This window comes from Anas platyrhynchos, chromosome 13 (genome assembly GCF_047663525.1).
Source record: "Anas platyrhynchos isolate ZD024472 breed Pekin duck chromosome 13, IASCAAS_PekinDuck_T2T, whole genome shotgun sequence".
Lineage (NCBI taxonomy): Eukaryota > Metazoa > Chordata > Aves > Anseriformes > Anatidae > Anas > Anas platyrhynchos.
Genome location: NC_092599.1, coordinates 5,080,706 through 5,098,307, shown reverse-complemented (window position 1 = coordinate 5,098,307; position 17,602 = coordinate 5,080,706). Strand labels below are relative to the sequence as shown.

Here is a 17,602-nt window from a genome sequence, read left to right as displayed (position 1 = left end):
ACGTGAGATGACTTGCTGGGTGTATAGGGAAGGAATCATGCCAGATAACACCCTGTCTTGGGAATCAATATTGTCTTATTTCAGGGAATAGTAATGCTGTTTTTCTCCTGCCCTGTTGAGGAGGCTTGAGCCAACTCTGCGAAACACCACAAACAAGTTGTAAAAACAGAGATGTGCCTCCAAAGTTGATCCTTGGCTTGATCCTCCCAGTAGCAGAATCCGTATAAAGTCTGATTTTCAGAGGTGCTGGTGCTGGTTTTCACAGAACTTTTGGGTGTGCAGCCCATCAATTATTTCAAAGAGAATTTCATGTGCTGGAGACTCTGCAGCCAGGCAGGTTGTCTGAATCGACTTCTTACAATGCTGCACCTCCTTTGCTCTATCCTGAGCTCTTCATCCAGGAGGACAGCAGTGGAAGAGTCCTCCCTTCCCCCTCCCCTAAAAGGAAAGTCTCTCATGCACCAGCATTGCAACAGAAGTATTATTCTGTCAATACAACGGCCCTGGGGATGTCAGTGGGAAAAGTTAAAAAATCTGAAGTCAAGAGAAAAGCCTGATACAGTTGCTCTGACTTTGCATACACTTTGAATGAGCCATCACTGTGTCAATCAAGTGTCTAAAACTGAGCAATCTCACAATGTCAGTGCAAGATCTGTGCTAAAATCAATGGCAGAGTTCCTATTAATATTTGGAATTTCTATTTTCTTAGACTCTTAAAGCTATTTTCATATCTTTTGAATATTCAGCAATGCATGTGAGAAATATTGCTGCTCTTCAGCAGTCTTGTTTTCTGCATTAGAAGTTGTGTGACAGTAAAGTGTTTTTCATGAGCCTGCTTTCTGGCTCCTTTTTGTACAAGGATGCCTGGAAAAGATCTCTGATAAGCTCTGTGTACCTACACTAAAAGTACAAAATGTTTCCTATGCGGCGATGCTGTCTGCGGTTTCTAAAACTGCCACCACTGCTTCTTGCTTATTTAGGTCTAGCAGGAGAAGGGTCCAAGCACCCTTAGAGATAAGATAATTTGCAAAAGCTCGAGTGTTGGTGCAGCCAGATGCCTCTCTGCTCCTGTACAGACGACAGCCTGGACCTAAATGCCCGTGAGAACCCCCCGCACAAACCCTACCACGAAGCCAGAGTTATCTCCTGTAATTTTGTATACTATGGGGGGACTTATCAATGGTTTTAAAATCATTATGCATTGCCCCATTAAATCCCACTGTAGCTGAATTATCGGGTGGAAAATAAGAGACAGCAAGCACAGAATAGCGTTCCTTGGCGTGGGATAGCTGTCTACTGTACCAAGAGAGCAGGAGGCAAAGCAACACCGGGCTGCTGGAGATAATGCCGGCACATCAGCGCTAGGCAATAATGGAGAATGTATTCCTCATCCTTCTTCTCTCCCAGACAGCTAGAGGTGATATATCTTTTGGCACTGTCAGCCTAATCTAGGTCAGTCCTATTGTCAGGCTCCTCAAATAGTACCTGTCCACAGTTAAAATTTATGTTGGAAAAGCATTAATGCAAGCTTTTAATAAGATGAAGAATTTAACAGTATGCTGTTATCTGGAGATGATATATTTTATATACAGGAGACATATTTAATTAGCTTTGCAATAGTCAAACTGGCTCGTGCCGAGGCAGGCACGGCTGTACCTCCACTCCTTCCCTCCTGTAATTAGAGGCAGCAAATGCAAAGCACATATTAACTTTTCTGGTGGCTGAGCTGCCTTGCGTATGCCTCCGTACAGAATGCTGCTCAAATATAAATTAGCCTTTGCAAAGCACACTTGGTGGATAAATAAAGGGGAGGAAAAGGACTCCTTGAAGTTTTGCTGTTAGGTACCAAAACCGAGGGAGAAGGCCATGTGTGCTGTGTTGGCAAGGAAGGCCAATACAAGGCAAAGTGCTCACCCATGCAAGGCGAGAGGTGCTTGTGGTGTAGATGTGACCACCTCTGTGCCCAGGAGGCAGAAGCTGTGATGTGCTGGGCAGAAGGGGTTGCAAATACTGATGGAGCCCCAGGTGAATGAAAGGTCTGAGCATTTGGGTAATTCTGGCCAGGAGCAGTGTGACTGCGAGCAGTTCAGGTCCTGCTTGTGTCAGAGCCTGGCAGGAAAACACACATTTCTGCTATCTGCTTCCAGAGGCCCTATGCAATGCAGTGGCTAAGGACATCCTCAGAACCCCATGAGCATTTCTGCTCTTCAAGTGCAGCACGTGCAAAGGCTTTGCTCTTGGCTGTGGCCCACCTGTGCACCAAAACGCAAGCCCCTGGGAGTAAGAAGGCTGCAGGGGTGAGCATGATGAGAAATCACACCGCACCTGGCTTCTCCTCCCTTATCTCCTGCCCAGGAGGCAGGGGAAACTCCTTGTTAATCAGATGTTTCCCTGAGCCAAATGAACCCCACTTGCATAACTCACGCACTGGGGGTTCTGCACCACCGTGGATGGGATCGTGTCTGGCAGCTGATGGCCGAGAGGACACTGTTGGGACCCCATGGCAGTGGGTCCAGGAAGGTAGGCATGGCCCTGCCATCACCTCTGCCTTTGGGACAGCTTCCTGGGAAGACTTTAAATGCCCTGTGTGGGAGAACTTTGTTGTTTTAATGCCAAAATGATTTCTAAGGATTGGTACTAAACAGCAAGTGTGTTTTAGAGGAGTCATGTTTGTTAGTGCTTAAAAATGAAACATCTGTGAGAAGAAAAGTCAAGAAAATGCTTTAGTTTTCCCATAATAATGATACATCAGAGGTTCCATAGACAAACATGTTTTATAAATACAGTCTTTTAGGCTATTAACGCTCTTCTTCTGGCTGAAAAGACTCAAGAAATCACCATAAACTAAATTTATACAGTTTCTGTTTAAAACAAAACATAACAAAAAAAACACAACAGTTCACTATTAATAAGATGTTGAATAACAGGCATTTAAAGAAAGACATAACTATGATATTAACTAGATAAATGTAAAATACTCTGTGCATTTAAATGTGAATATCACATTAGGAGTAGAAAATTACAAAAATTTAAATACTGTAGGAGGTTGTTATGTAGGTAGTCTATAAAAAACAGGCAATTTGGAATTCCTCTAAAGAACATAAACCCTAGATAGAGCTGCTAGTTCCTTTGATAAAGACAGGTCTCAAGCTGAAGGTTTGATGTTTAAACCCCCAAAAGGTGTCTGAGCTATCTTTTTCTAAGGGATTATATAAGATAAAAGCTTGCACTGTAAGTCCCTATTTTAAGAAACAGAGTTGCTAGGAAGTTGCTAATACGAAAGGCTAATTGTGCATGCAATAAAAGCATAGCTCCATTCACAAAATGAAGTGCTAACATTTTGATATGGGCTGAAAATTCTCTGCTCAGGAGCTGCTGCAGGGTGTGTGTCACTCAGGGCTGCTGCCTCATCCCCCCTGGGGCCGCGGCTGCTCCTGGTCTGGTTTTGGCACTGGGATGTCCCACGGGCATTGTGAAAGCGCTGCTGCTGCTTATACCAATGCTGACAGACTAGCAGGGTGATGTATCTTGGTTTTGTACAGTTCAGTCTTCCCGAACTGTTTACATCTCTGTCGCCTATTTATTTTATTCTGCTCATCACATTTTCTTCACCTTCCAACCTCCAGTCTCTCCCCAAGAAGTTTCCATCTGACTGCATTGCTGGCCATTTGCTAGTTCTCTCTGGGATGTTTTTGCTTTTGGGGCTCAGGTTTCCAAGCTACAGTGCAATTGCTCAACCCTTTGCTGCCACTGAAATGAGCTTTGCACCCCACAGAATTTGTTTTGTAGCTTACAAGTGCTGCATTCCTTTCTGGTGGTGCCTACCTCTTTCCATGGAGTAAGAGCGCAAGCTCACATCCCTAATTTTAGCATTGCAATTAGTTGAATTTCTAGTTTGGACTTGATCTGGGCTTCAGTGGCTGATTCCAAAGCTCGTGTGCAATCCTTTGGATTTGCTGATTTATGTGAGCTGGGTCCAGGAGGAGATGTGTACTTCGATGCAAGACGAAGAAAAAATATCTGAGCATCTTCGGGTCAGTGGGAACCCCACACCCAGCCCCACTGCACAGCCTTATGGCACAAGGCAGACCCTTCTCCTTTCCTCTCCTTTTCCTGGCCGATGAATGTGTGTGGTGCTGCCCGTGCAGTCCTGCCTTCCCATCCGTGGCATTTCAAGGGTTCGTTTTAATCACCGAGGTCTTGTATTCCTGGTGATGCAGCAATTTATCCTTGTGTGCAAAGGCTTGTATCAGAATTAGGAACTGGATGCTCAGCTGATGCAAATTGATATCACTTCATTAATGTGTCTGCCCTGGTGCTATCCCTGTAGCTGGGTTGATTTACAGCAGCTGAAAATCAGGCTCCAGAGCTTCCTTTTATTTAAACTTTCTTGATCTGTAAAATAAAGTTGCGAATAAGATGATGGTGACAGAAGGGGATAGTCTGCTTTGTAGTACCTTGTTCAGTAACGTTATAAATGATATGGAAATGCAGTTGATGTTTTGCCTTTAAAATATTAGTTAAATCATTCTGTCAACACATATTTTTTAATACATATCCTCCCTGTCAGATTTTACACTTAATCTTGGAGCCTGTAGACAGCTCAAGAGCATCGCTTTCTGCGGCGACTCCTGCATCAAGGTCTCCTTTTCTGTTATACTCAGCTTGCATCTGTTTAAACACAAGATAGGAGATAAATGATAGTGCCAAGCTTAAACATACATCATCAGGACTCTGATGTGAGGCTGTGGAAATGGCAGGCCAGATGGTGTAACGCGAAACTCAGACATCACAGTTTGTCATGCCGTGCTCCAGTCCACTGTACTAAAAATGGACTTCCCTGCACACTTAGTCAATCATCTCTCCAGCGACCAGGAAGCAGGGGTCAAAACAAGAGATGTCAAGAAACAAAGGTCATGGTCCTGCTCGGCAGCTGTTCAGCCCTCCAAAACTGGGCATCGTCCTTGCTAGCTGCAGAGAAAAAATGTATAGTGGAAGGAGGGCATTGCAGATGATATTATTGGGTCTGGAGAATCACTCTAAGAGTTAATAAAACTGAGCCTACTAGTGGAACAGGCGAGAATATGAAGACCCATCTGGAGGAATGCAATGTTAGGGAACTGTTTTCCTGGAGGACACCAGAGAGATCAATATATAAATAAGTTGCTGTGATGTTTGCTTTAGGGGAAGTACGCAAATGCCATGCGGAGAAAAAATTAGCAACTATATCACTGTATTTATTGGTGAGGCATTAATCAGAGTGAGAAGAGGGGTGGCAGAACTAAAAGACACCAATTTTGATGAGTTTAGGTGTTAATTTTTATTTTTAATATGCAACAGCATGTGAAATGTAGCTACATACTTCTTTTTTATATGCTGACCTTAAGATTATATTTAGAAAATAGTCTTCCTGATGAACAGGAGTTAAGATATGAAACTACTAAGAGTAATTGTATTGCATATTCATTAATAATTTGAATACTTGTATTCAGAAGATAATTCATCATCGTGTTGCTTCAGCTTTCTGTGTGTGCAGTCTCAGTGAAACACACAGTGAGGATCCATTGCTCCGGTTGTGCAGCTGTGTAAATCCTGGGATAACACAGCAGCGAGCTGAGCTTTCTGTTGCTAAAGGAAAGCTAGGAAAGGAAAAGAACCCCAAAGCTTGCATCAGCTGATCAAATACGTTATGGAACCACTGACTATGAAATGTTGCTCCTAGTTATTGAAGACTGTTTGTTGCATTATGCAGGGCAGGTTTGTTTGTTAAACTCAGCTGGAGAAAAAAGCAGCGTGTGGTGTACGTGTTGATTTAGCAACGTAAGTTACTCCTTGCACGATTACACTTTGCAGCAGAAGAGGTTTCTCAACTCCTAAGATACTCATCTTTCTGGGGTTCTGTTTTATCAAGCAGCAACTTCAGCGTGTGTGTGAGGAGTGGAAAAGATTCAAATAAAACCACTGGCATGTTTAAGATTTGCTCCAGTTTACCATTCTTCCTATATTTTCGAACTGCCCTGAGATTAGACAGGGTTTAGTAAGAGGCCAATGTAGCTTAAAGTTTATTTACCAACACTGATCTATGTGCTGTGCCATCCAGTTTAACTTGTCAAAATAGGACTACAAGAAACATCAAAGATTTATTTTACATTGAGGTTGTGTGTGCTCTGCTCAGCATGAACAAGGTAAAGAACGCACTTGTGCAGGGAAATATTGTCCTGTTTGGGGGAAACAAGATTTAGAGTTGTTCTCTGAACACAAGTAAGTGAAACTGGGTTTGATTTTTTTACTTTACAGTGAATAGATCATTATTTTGTTGCCTAAAAAGAGATTTTTGGAAGTACACGCTGACGATACAGTTAACTCATTGGAACAGATCAGTTAGCCTGGCTCGGAAGCCTAGAGTTGAGCTGAATTTTATTTATGGGAGCAAAACACTGGGAGTCCATTGGTACTTTACAGAGCTTTGATTCGATAGGTTATTGATTTTGGCTTCAGGGGATATAGCCCCTGTTCAGAAAGTATCAAACTCACACTGAATAAAATTGTCAAAAGCCTTAAAAACAGTAGTAAGGTGCTGGCTAGCTCTCGCTGCAGTGCTTCAAATGGAGTGGGGAAGATATGCCTTATTGCCTTCAGACCTCTGGAAGCAGTTATGTGTATTAAATACTGGAATAACTTGATATTTTAAAAGCTTATACGCTCATCCAAGTAAAATGGGTTTAGAAGACTGCTGGGAGTTTCATTATTTTATGACTAAATCGATACCCAGATTTATGCCTTTTGGACACAGAAACTTGAATTTAATTGAGAAAATGGATCTAATGAGAATAGACATTTTTTATGCAGGTGCCCTTATTTAAAAACACACATGCATGCAGCTCTGTACCATGTGGGAAAAAAAAAAAAAAAAGAACAACTTTAAGGTTTGAATATACCCACCAGAGAGAGTGACAGACGCAAAATACTGGGGAATGGGTAATGGCAGAGAAATAGCAGTGCTTCTGAACACCTGAGAAACCAAAGGATTTCTTTTTCCTTTGCTCTTGAATACTAAATTCATTAGTTAATGCATAAAAGCATATTTTATTCCAACCTATCAGCGAATTTAATAGCCAGATGGCAATAACCTGGCCATCAAATTCTGCACTACTAGCTGACTCAAGTGCAGCATCAGTACCTCTTATTTGCCCCTTCTTTGGCAAATGTGTGATATTTATAGTACGCTTTTCCTACTATAAGCTATTATCTATAGTGATGAAAATCAGAAGGAAACCGTATCAAATGTATTTAGCTAAAGTCTGCTCTCTGTATGGAACCAATTAAACAAAAAGCCCCAGACAAGTACTTATGCATGTGCTTAATTTTATTCCTGTCTCCAAGACCAACTTTAGACCACATGCTTTGCCAAATCAAAATCAAAATGCAGAGTAACCCCATTGACTTCAGTGAAATAACTCGAGAGTCAGTCCCATATATTTGTCTCAATATGTGTTTCATTGGCTATAATAGGCAGAAACTATTTATGACACAAATTTCCTGGACTTTTACAGGCACAATTAGCACTCTGAAGGGCAGAAGAGAACTAGTAGGAAAAGCTAACAAGTCTAGAAACATAGATGGAGAAGTCATTAACATTTCATTTCTTCTATACATATACCCAGGCGTGCGCGCGCACACGCAAAAATGACTCTCCGCTGGGAATGTACACATCTTGCAAATTTAAATTACACACTGAGAATAGGTTTGTGTTGCAATGTACAGCAAGAAATTTTCAAGTTTATAGTTGGCAAGAAATTAGCATTTACTATATAGAGAGACAACATGATGGAGTATATTTTGCTCTTTATGCTAAACCTCCATTGATTGCCATGGGAATATTCCGTGTGGAAAGGCAGTAGGAGCTGTGCCTTTAACAGTAAACAACAGTGATAGTCAGTGATGTTTCTGTCTGCACTGAAATAAAGTGCTAATAAAAAAAAATCTGCGTTCATATTGTTTAAAAGCCACAGTCGATAGATTTTTATTTTCCCCGCTGACTTGAACAGTAAACTTCTGTAAACAAAATCTGACATGCCTATCTTATTAAATGTAATTTAAATGAGCACTCGGAAAAAAAATAGATGCCTTCAGTAAAAAGATGCAAGGGATAGAACGGATAGGACTTGGGAAACATCAGGCAGTACTGTTTTTCCTGTATACTTTTGGGCATGGCCCTTGAATTTTCCGTTCCTTGCTGAGTGTAGTGGCACCGTATCCATGCAGGTGAGATGCTCAGGACAGTATGAGGACAGGCTCATGCAAGGGGTGTACCCCAGCTGGAATAGAGGTGGCATTTACTTTGAAGCCAAGTTCACCCCCAAAGTTCCCAGAAGATTTGGGTGAGGTGGACACCTGCAGGTGTCCCGCAGAGCCCTGGTGGCAGCCGACAAAGCAGGAGAGGAGCCGGCGTGCCTCTGCCGCCCTGGGGCTCGCACCCGGGCAAACACTGGCCTGAATGTTTGTAGGTGTGCAGCTGCAGATCCTTTTGTAAAGAGCTGCCCATAAAAATAAATCTTGAGAGTGAATAACCGCGGGCTGCATGCTTTGTGTCTATCACTGCTCGCTGTGTGGATAGAAATTCCCCGGCAAGTCCGTCTCGTTCTGCTCACACGAGCGGATTGCTCTTGGAGTTAATGGGATGACTGCTGTGTGCACCGGGCTGGATTTGGGCATTGCTGTGCCCAAAGTAATTTTAGAGGCAAGTGAACCCCATAACGCATCGATCAGCTGTGCTGTGTGACACAAGCCATGAAACTTTGTCCCGTGGCTCCTGCGTGAAGCCTGGCGGTCACTAACTGGGGCTGTGAGTGGGGTGCTGCTGCTTAGAAACAGGTTACTTCCTGTCACATTACCAATATTTTTTTTTTTTCACAATTTTTTTTGTTTTGCTGATACATTTCTTAAGACTTTTTTTTTTTTTTTTTTTTTTTTAATAAACAATGTACAATTGAAAAAAAAAAAGGAAGCAAAAAGGAAGATAATCTGTAAGAACAGCACCAAGGAAATGTAGAGTACTGGAATTATCATTTTTTTTTTGCACCAAGCTCAAAAATGATCTCATTCTCCCAAAATGTTTGCAGGAACAAGGGCAGGTATGGTACTGGGGCTGAGATACCCATGCCCAGGCTGTGTAACATCACCCAGCAAGGGCATGGAAGTGACAGCAGGTCTCTGCACCAGAAAGGCTGGACTTGCACCAGAATTTAAAATAAAGTATCAGAAGATAAATGATACAGTTTTGGGGATGCTCAGGATGACTCCGATGGTCCCCATCCCCTTTCCCCTGCAAAGAACACCCAAGCAAGGGCTATTCATTTGGCCTCTCTTCAGAGAAGGAGGCTTTTGGCTTTGTGATTAAATCTATCTAAACTGCTCAAAGAAGAGCCTGCACTTTCATGCTAGAACAATTTGCATTAGGTTTTTGCCAAGCGATTTTTTTTTTTCAGGAATGTTTTTTGCTTTATTCTGTACATGAATAGAGTCCAGGTAAAATATTTTTAATTCATTTGAGGCTGGATTAGTTATTGGAAAAAAAGAGATATATATTTTTTTCCTTGTTGTTACTTGATTTAATTAGTGCTCTGTTTTTAAAGTGGCAAGCCAAGCTTCGCCAAGTCTGGTTCTCTGACTCATGCTAACAGGGTTTTATAGCCCCACCTGCATCTAAGAGAAGGAAAAAAGCCCCAAAGCTTTATTTTTAACTCCATGAGCATACCTTGTCCATTCCATTAAAACACATGCCCGTGCCCGTGCTGGTCTGTGGGGGCTGAGCTGAAGCCCACCCGAACCTTGTGGGTCTGTTAAAGCTGAAGTTTGCTAAAATACGAAATAATGCAATTTTGTATTATTAATATTCTCTTCTCTTATAGGAATTTGTCCCTTTACACCCTTCTAGCAGCTGAGTGTTTGTGGGTGGATTGGAGGCTGCCTGCAGCGGGTGACCCCAAACCTTTCCTCATGGGAAGAAGAAAAGATGCAGCTCCACGTTGCCCATGCTCACAGCTGGCCTTTGCGCTCCTGGCCCGACATTTCCATTCCCGTTCCCACCTCACCCTGACCCCGAGGCAGGTCTCCTTCCTTTGGGCTCGCCAGGAGTCTCAGCCTGAGCCTTTTTTTTTAATCTCATTGGAAAAACATCATATTTACCGCTGGTGAGGTTTTTTGCAGGACAGGGCTTGTTGTGCTGGATCTCTCCAGTTTGAAAAGGGTTTGAGTTAAAAACAAAAAGCAACCAACTTCTAAATTATGAAAAGTACCCAGGTTTTGACACTTAAAGCAAAATAGGAAAGTTTTGAAATTTTTGTGGCTTTATTCTTTGCGCTAAAACCAAGCATTTTGTGAGCTAAAAAATTACAGAATATATTTCAAAATGATCAAAATATATAAATTGCTTTAACTCTGCTCAGATTTTTTGAATTTTTCTTTTAGTTTTTCAATTCCTTACCCTGAACAGAGACAGTGAAAACTACCGAGATGTCAAAGCCTCCCTTGGAGGAGGGAGACCTCCGTCCTCCCAGGCTCTGCACACAGCATCCCTCGTGCAAGGGGTCCCTGCCTCCCCGCCACCCCCTGGCTGGGTGCCCTCCTGCCACCTCCCCTCATCCCACCGGCCCCGATCCCGCTCTTCCCACCGCCGCTGGCATCCTCCCCGCCGGTTTGGCAGAAGCGGGCCTTTCGCTGTTGATTTTTTTTTTTCTTCCCCCCTGTCAATCAGTTCCTTTGACATCTAAATGTCAAATGACACCACATGGCATTTTTCGCTTGTGATTTAATTGCAAGCGCAAAAACGGTGGGTGCAGCGCGAGAGGGGTTTTGAGAGGATGGATCATTAGCAAATTCAATTAGCTGGCACTGGCTCTGGCTGGCATGGAGGGCTCCGGCGGCGGTGCCAGCGAGGCTGGTGCCACGCGGCGGGGCCGCGGCGCAGCGGCAGCAATCCCAGCCTTGCTGGCTCACCTTTCCTTCCCACCAACCAGCCCGGGATGAGAGCTCCAGCAGTGAGCTTCTCCCTCCGCAGCGCTAATACTGCGAGGGTCTCTGCTGCTTCCAGGAACGATCTCCCTGCACCGGCAAATCAGCATTTCTGCTGCTGGAACATCATTCCTGGAAATGGTGCGACGTGACATGCCCTCGCTGCCTGTCTCGGTGTGAATGAGGATACAGCAAAGCTCATGTTTTCCATTGTTGAAACAGTAGCATAAATCTTTCACTAATGCACTGCTGTCTTTTATTATAACAGTCACTGCGGCACAGAGAAGTACGTCAAATCTCTCCTTGTTGGTACAGTCAGTTGTTGGCATCGCCCTGACATGTTGTTTCTTCCCTTAAGATGGCTTTGTAAAGGGACTAAAATGAGTTGCTCAGCCTCTGGCAGCACCTCCGCGTGTTTTGACAAATCTGAGGCTTTAATGTTGTGCGTAAGAAGGTTCAAAGCAGGGGGGAAACCGAGTCCCAGTGATGGGTTTTGACAAAAGCCAGCCCTGTGTCAGCAGCCATGGGGCGGCGGCGAGGGACCGGGGCAGGCACACGGGATGGTGCTGGAGCACGGGATGGTGCTGGAGCATCCGCAAGCACGGACATCCTTGCTTCAGCATGGGGGTGCTGGCCTGCAGGAGGCCAGGAGAAGGCACAGCAGTGTTTTAGGTTGAAATCTGATGTCTGAAGGATGGCTTTGGGCTGACCTGGGAGTGCTTTGGGAGCCACCCTTCTGAGAGAGGGAAAGATGCCCTGATATGCAGGGACCTCTTTGTTCCGTGCTTCCCCGTCAGAACTGAGCGTTCTGGGTGTATTCGAAGAAGGGCTGAGTTTGATTCTTGAGGCTGGTTAAAAAATGGTAGTACAGAGAAATAAAACCACGCTGAAGTAAGGGGTTAATGACTGGCTGCCTGACCCCCAGAGCAGCCTGTAGACCCCTGTCTGTGCCTTCTCCTGTATTTTCGTTTGTGGTGTTGTTGCCTCAAACAGGCTTCCTGGGTGTCTGTGTGGCCCCTTGTGGCTTCTGAATGCTCCCCCAGCAGAAGAAATGACTCTTGCATGATGAAAAGCTTCCCCGTGTCTCCCAGCAGTGCAGGAGCTGGGGCTGCCCTGCTGCTGGGGCTCTCCCTGGGGCTCCTGGTGCAGGATGCTCCCAGGACGCTTGCCCCAGCCAGGACACGGGCTTTTCTCTGCTGCTTAAAAGGGCTGGGCTTAAAACTGCTTCTTTCTCTCTGCAACAGGCAAACTGAGTTCCTTACGGAGAAGCAAAGTGCATAGCCTAAGCCAGCTAACCCCTTGGTTTGTTTTCTCTCCAGTCTTTGTTCTTCTGGGCGAGAAATAAAAATACTTCTCTGGTAAAAGGTTCCTCTTTGTGCCTGTAAGGCCCTCCTCCTACATCCCAGATTGGGGAAAAATGCTCCTCCTGAAGGCCCAGCCTCACGCTAGGTCTGGGGCACGGCTGGTCTCACAGCTCCCTGCAGTGCCAACCGCTGCAGAGCTGAAGTCATCTCCAGTAGGAGGACAGCTCCAGTCTTGTATTTTCCTTTCTGTCTGCCTCTCGGCTTCTAAACCATGCAGTTTAGAAGTGGGTGTCCCCTCAGTGCCCTAGAGAGCTGGGTAAAGGACATACTGATGGTTTTTTGGATGGGGAAATTGAGGCAGGGCACTTGGGTGGGACAGCAGGGCTGCAAAAAGGCTCTGGGACAGGCCCAGAATTAAACTGTACCTCAGACAAAAGTTTTTCCCCCAGGGGCACCAGGCAGCCTGATCTCTGAGCAGACATTTCCAAGGTACCACAGCTCCTCAGGAGCATGGGCTCGGCCCCAGCCCTTCCCCAAGGCTCTGGGCAGGAGGGACATCCCCGCTTCCTGGGGCTGCTGCGGGGTGACTTTCTGATGCCCCTTGCAAAAGATTGCAAAGCGTTTGGCATCGGTGCAAATAAGCAGAAAGTGTTTGGCAAAGCTCCCTGGCATTTTTTTTTTTAACTTTTTTTTTTTTTCCCCATTCTGCACAAGATGTTTTACAGCCTTTGTGAGCCTGTGTGGATGCTTGTTTCTGGCACGTGGTGTGCTGGAGGCTGCGGGCTGTTGCTGAAGCCTCGGGAGTGCAGCTGGCCTTTAAACCCTGCTTTATAGGAAGGAAATTCTCCGGTCCCGCTGGAGAGGGGAACGAGCTTGTGACACTTGGTGGAAATAGAGCAGGTTTAGTTTGGTCGAAGGGAGAGGGCTTCCAAGGAAACACGAGGTTTTTAACAGTGTTCCAAAGTCCAGGCAAGTCCAAAAACGTTCAGTCCAATCGTCTTGCTTTCCCAGGCTAATTTTATGAGGAGGCCTTAAGATGTGAATGAGGAGTGATCTTGTTCAGCCTGAAAAATAAAATTAACACCGGTATGAGAAGGACTGAAGCCCAGAGGACAGCGAGCATCTCATTCTTTTTTTACTGAAGGATGCAAAGGCTCCACTTGGGATGTGCCTGAAGTCCATGTTGAATAATGTATTTCGTACTTGCCTATGAAAAGAAAGTCAACCAAGATCCCTCTGGATGGAGTCAAGCCCTTTTTAGTGCAATAAAGGAGAACAGGAAGAGTTTTTTTCCCTCTTCCTTCTCTCTTAGGACTTTTTGCCCTGTACTAGGTCTTTTCCCCTAAAATCTGCCATGTCTGTCCCTTTTAGGTAGGGAACTCCATCCCTCGCAGGTCAGCCTATCACCCTTTTTTTCCCTTGTGGTTTCAGTGTTCAGCACCATGACAGTCCTTGCTCAAAGTTAACCAAAAACTGAACCCCACTAGCCAGGAGCAAGACAGAGCTGTACCACTGCCCTTCTTAAAACCAGTAGTCAAGTTCGTCTTTTTTTGCCGGAAAATTTGGTATTCTTCGGAGTCTGCTTGGCGTGTGCCTCGTATGTATTTTAATCCCCTCCCTTCCTCTTTCTCTCCCCAGCCCTGCACACCAGCTCACCCTCAGGCTGTCAGCATCTCCAGTACAGCACCCCCAGGGTTTCTGAGGGGTTGTCAGGAGCAGTGAGTGGCAAAACCTGGGGAACCTGGGTTGTGACGGATGTCTGCAGTGTCTGCCAGCAGCGGCTGCTGTAGGTAACCCAGGGCACTGATATTTGTGCCACTTAAGAGTTGATTTCCTAGGTGTGGCTGTTTAGAGCCCGGTCCTCCCTCTAAGTTAGATATTCTACAACACAACAGACTTCAGCAACTTCATTGCTATATATAAAGTTTTTTCCTCAAACCTTTTTCGAACTAAGTCCTGTCTCCTCCCCGGGAAGCATCTGCTTCCCATTGCCAAATTCTTCTGCGTTCCTGTCCCCTTGGTTGTGTTTTCTCTGAATCCTTTAAAAAATGTGCATTTTGGCTGTGCGGTCATGCCAAGGAGTGTGAGAGTTTGCACATTTCGAGCAGGGATTGGCCCGTCTCGAATTGGTGCATCCAGAGAACCTGTCACAAGTTCCTTGAAGCACTTCTGCCTTCTGTTGTGCTGGCACCGAGCTGACGGGCGCTCATTTTGCATGTCTCGGCTCTGCGCTTGGCTGCTGAGGATATTTGCAAGGCTGGATATTTCTGGTTCTACTCCACAGAAGCCTTAAATGGAGTATTTGCTGTGCCCTGCCTTACAAAAAGAAGCCTAGTAATAAAAGTTTGAAGGCTCCTGTTCAAAACCCTTATGTCAGACCTGCCTGGGTGGTGGTACGTCTCTGTTTGCTGAAGGAGTTTCTGAATTCCTTGGCTGTCACCACGTTCCCTTAGCTCCCCTGCAGCTCTCCTTGCTTTGCCTTACCAATGGGTTTCATAGGGCTTATTAGTGCCATTTCTTCCTATATACTGTTCAAGACATTTTTCATGTGCAGATTCAAAGATTTGGAAGTGTCTTGCAAGGGATTTCAGGCTGTCTGCAGTTCTGCAGGGCTGTGCTGGTGCTGCTCCCTATGCCCTGAACCTCTCCACAGGGCCAAGAGCACAAAGCAGGTTAGAAGCACAGAGAGTGAGCAGGTCCCTCTCTATGAAGTGATGTCTTTGGAGCCTTGATAGCTCAATTTCTGCTCAGGCTCTGGGGACATTTCCATCAGGTGGTGGCAGAAGGAGCCCACGCTGACCGATGAGCAAACACCAGCAGCTGCAGATCGCTATCATGCAGAGCAAGCCACATCCCTTGAGGTTACCAAACTAGAAGTGACAGCATATGGATGCAGGTCTATCACCTGTCTCATCTGTCAGTGGTGACTTAATTATCTGGCACCTGGGCTCCTCTCGTTGCCCAAACAGAAATAGGAGGAAGGAATGACTGATTTAAAACCTCCTCTCTCCAAGTAGATGTTGATCTTGTGTTGCCAGATAATTTTAATGGTGTCTTCTGACCTTAAGAGGGATGAATCTAAGTTAAATATCAGGCATTTGGATCTCAGCAAAGTCCAGATTTCCAAGATGAAGAAATACAAATAGTTAGAAAGGCGACGCTGTGCCTTCTCTGGATGGCTGAACAAGTGCCATTAGCGCTTGAGCGTATTCCCAACTAGATATAAAAGGAATCAGGAGTGTTAAGGAAAAACAGAGTAAAGTGAATGCCTATTACAGCTGTCGCAATAGGAAAGTTGCAACATTTGCTTGTAGGAAAAGATGCAGAAGCACACAGAGTACCTGTTAGTGAGAGCGAAGCCAGACTTGGGCAGGATTTCAAGTGTTGCAGACACAATCCTGAAGGCTATATACAGAGCAGCGTGACTTTTCCATGATGTTGGTTAAGAAGACATGCCATTGCAAATTTTTTTTTTTAAAGGCTTCTTAAATTTTCTTGGGTCTTTATGGAGTAGACACCTCTTAGGAGTGTTGAGTGCGCCAAGGGATTGGACCTAGGAAACAAGAGTCCTTGGCTGCATTATAAACACGTCTCATCCCTGGGGTCCCCTTGATACAGGTCAGATTCCTAGCTGAGGATATAAAGTTCTCCAGGGAGAAATCCACCCTTGGTCCCTTAGTCCTGATTTCTTGTTTGCAGACTGTACAGTCTTACATTTCTCCCTTTCTGTCTTTAAAATTAGGAGCTCCTCTGGGTCAGACGTAGTCTCCTCCCATGCCTATAAAACACTGGTCTTGACACAGCTGTTACACACAAAGCTAGGGGTTTTTATTCCACCAGGGATTCTGAAGTTTGGCGAAAAAATACTGCTTGAGATAGACATTAGAAATTGAAAGAGCTCGTATAGAAGGATGGTCAGAGAAAACTCATTCCGGAAAAAAAGGAAGGTTTCTATTCTAGTTCTTATTTTACATTTGAATGCAATGGCACAGATGGTTGACCTGAATCCCAAGGACTTCCAGGCTCCCAGGAAAGTGACTGGGTTCTTGTTTCTGTGGGCTGCCAAAGCCCTGCAGCGCTTTCCAGGGAAACATTCGGTTCCCAACACTTTCTTGCCTGTGATGCTGTAAGGTCAGTTTAAGCAAATGATCGTTCTGTCATGACCAACCATTTTATTGGAAAATTTCTGCTCTACTTTAGCTCTGATAATTATACAGCTTCTAAAAGTATTAACAAATAATGCTGATCTGGCTTTGTCTTATGAAGGTTTTTATCACAATTAATCTTTGCCCACTCTCCATCATTTCTTGCTTCTTGGAACACAGAGGCATTGCTATAAATAGTCTTGAGTATAAATATGGATTTCTACGTACACACACACTCAAGTGCACAAATTGATATTTTATCATATCATACTGTACTGTGTCATATAACTTAATATAGTATTGCATATCTGCAATGAGAAGACACATTTTTCTGGCCTGATTAGTCAGTCAAAGTGAAGCATCAAAGGTTAATTTCTCTCTGTCTGAAATGTGCACAAAGTTAGATCTAGCTTTATTGTGCCACGATAAACTTTGCGTAGTATATCTTGCATAAAGGTAAAATACATTTTCCATGACTTAAACCTTTGTGGATCGGTGCTGTGCTAAGGGCAATTAGATTTAACATCCCTGGAAGCTCCAAAGGCATTTTAAAGGACTCGCTCTTTTGTTCCAGCTCTAGTGCTCAGAGAGACTGAGACATTTTTGGAATGGGTTTTGATGGACTTATATGAAAATTTATATGACTAAGAATTGGATTTGTTCCTCTGGAATATTATGGATTATTTTTATGTTGGAATTACATAAGTGTGCAGAGCTGCATGCAGTTGGCTTAACGTAGCTAAAAATATATCTTTTGATTTCCATTTGGAAAGGTAGCTGGATTTTTCCAGCTTCCCCTCTCAGTGATGACTTTATGGTGTGTATGGGTTACAAAATATAGGAAACTCTGAAATGCGTAGTAAAATCAAGGGACTGAAAATGGATCAATATTTGATTATATATTTGAGAAGGCGAATGTTGATGCATGTCCTTTTCCACTCCTGATTTTGAACAGCATTGAAATCCCTTACAAATGAGACTTATTTCAGAGAGTCCACCTGGATGTAAACGAGGAAAGGAGTGGGCAGTGGTGTGGAAGCAGAAAGCTCCAGCAGCTGGGGCAAAGGCCCACCTGTGCTTGTCCTCCTTGCGCTCTGCAGCTCATTTGCCTCTGATGCAGTAGAAGCCACAAAGATGACT

The 17,602-nt window shown here is 44.5% G+C and overlaps 1 long non-coding RNA gene across 1 annotated transcript in view; it reads left to right on the top strand.

Annotated features, from left to right (window-relative positions):
- Window positions 1-2,324: 2,324 nt before the first annotated feature.
- The window catches only part of LOC119718274 (uncharacterized), a 21,308-nt gene continuing 6,030 nt past the window's right edge, over window positions 2,325-17,602 (top strand). The window contains exon 1 of the long non-coding RNA XR_005269156.2: window positions 2,325-2,520. This is a non-coding gene — a long non-coding RNA (uncharacterized lncRNA). The remainder of the gene's footprint in view (window positions 2,521-17,602) is intronic.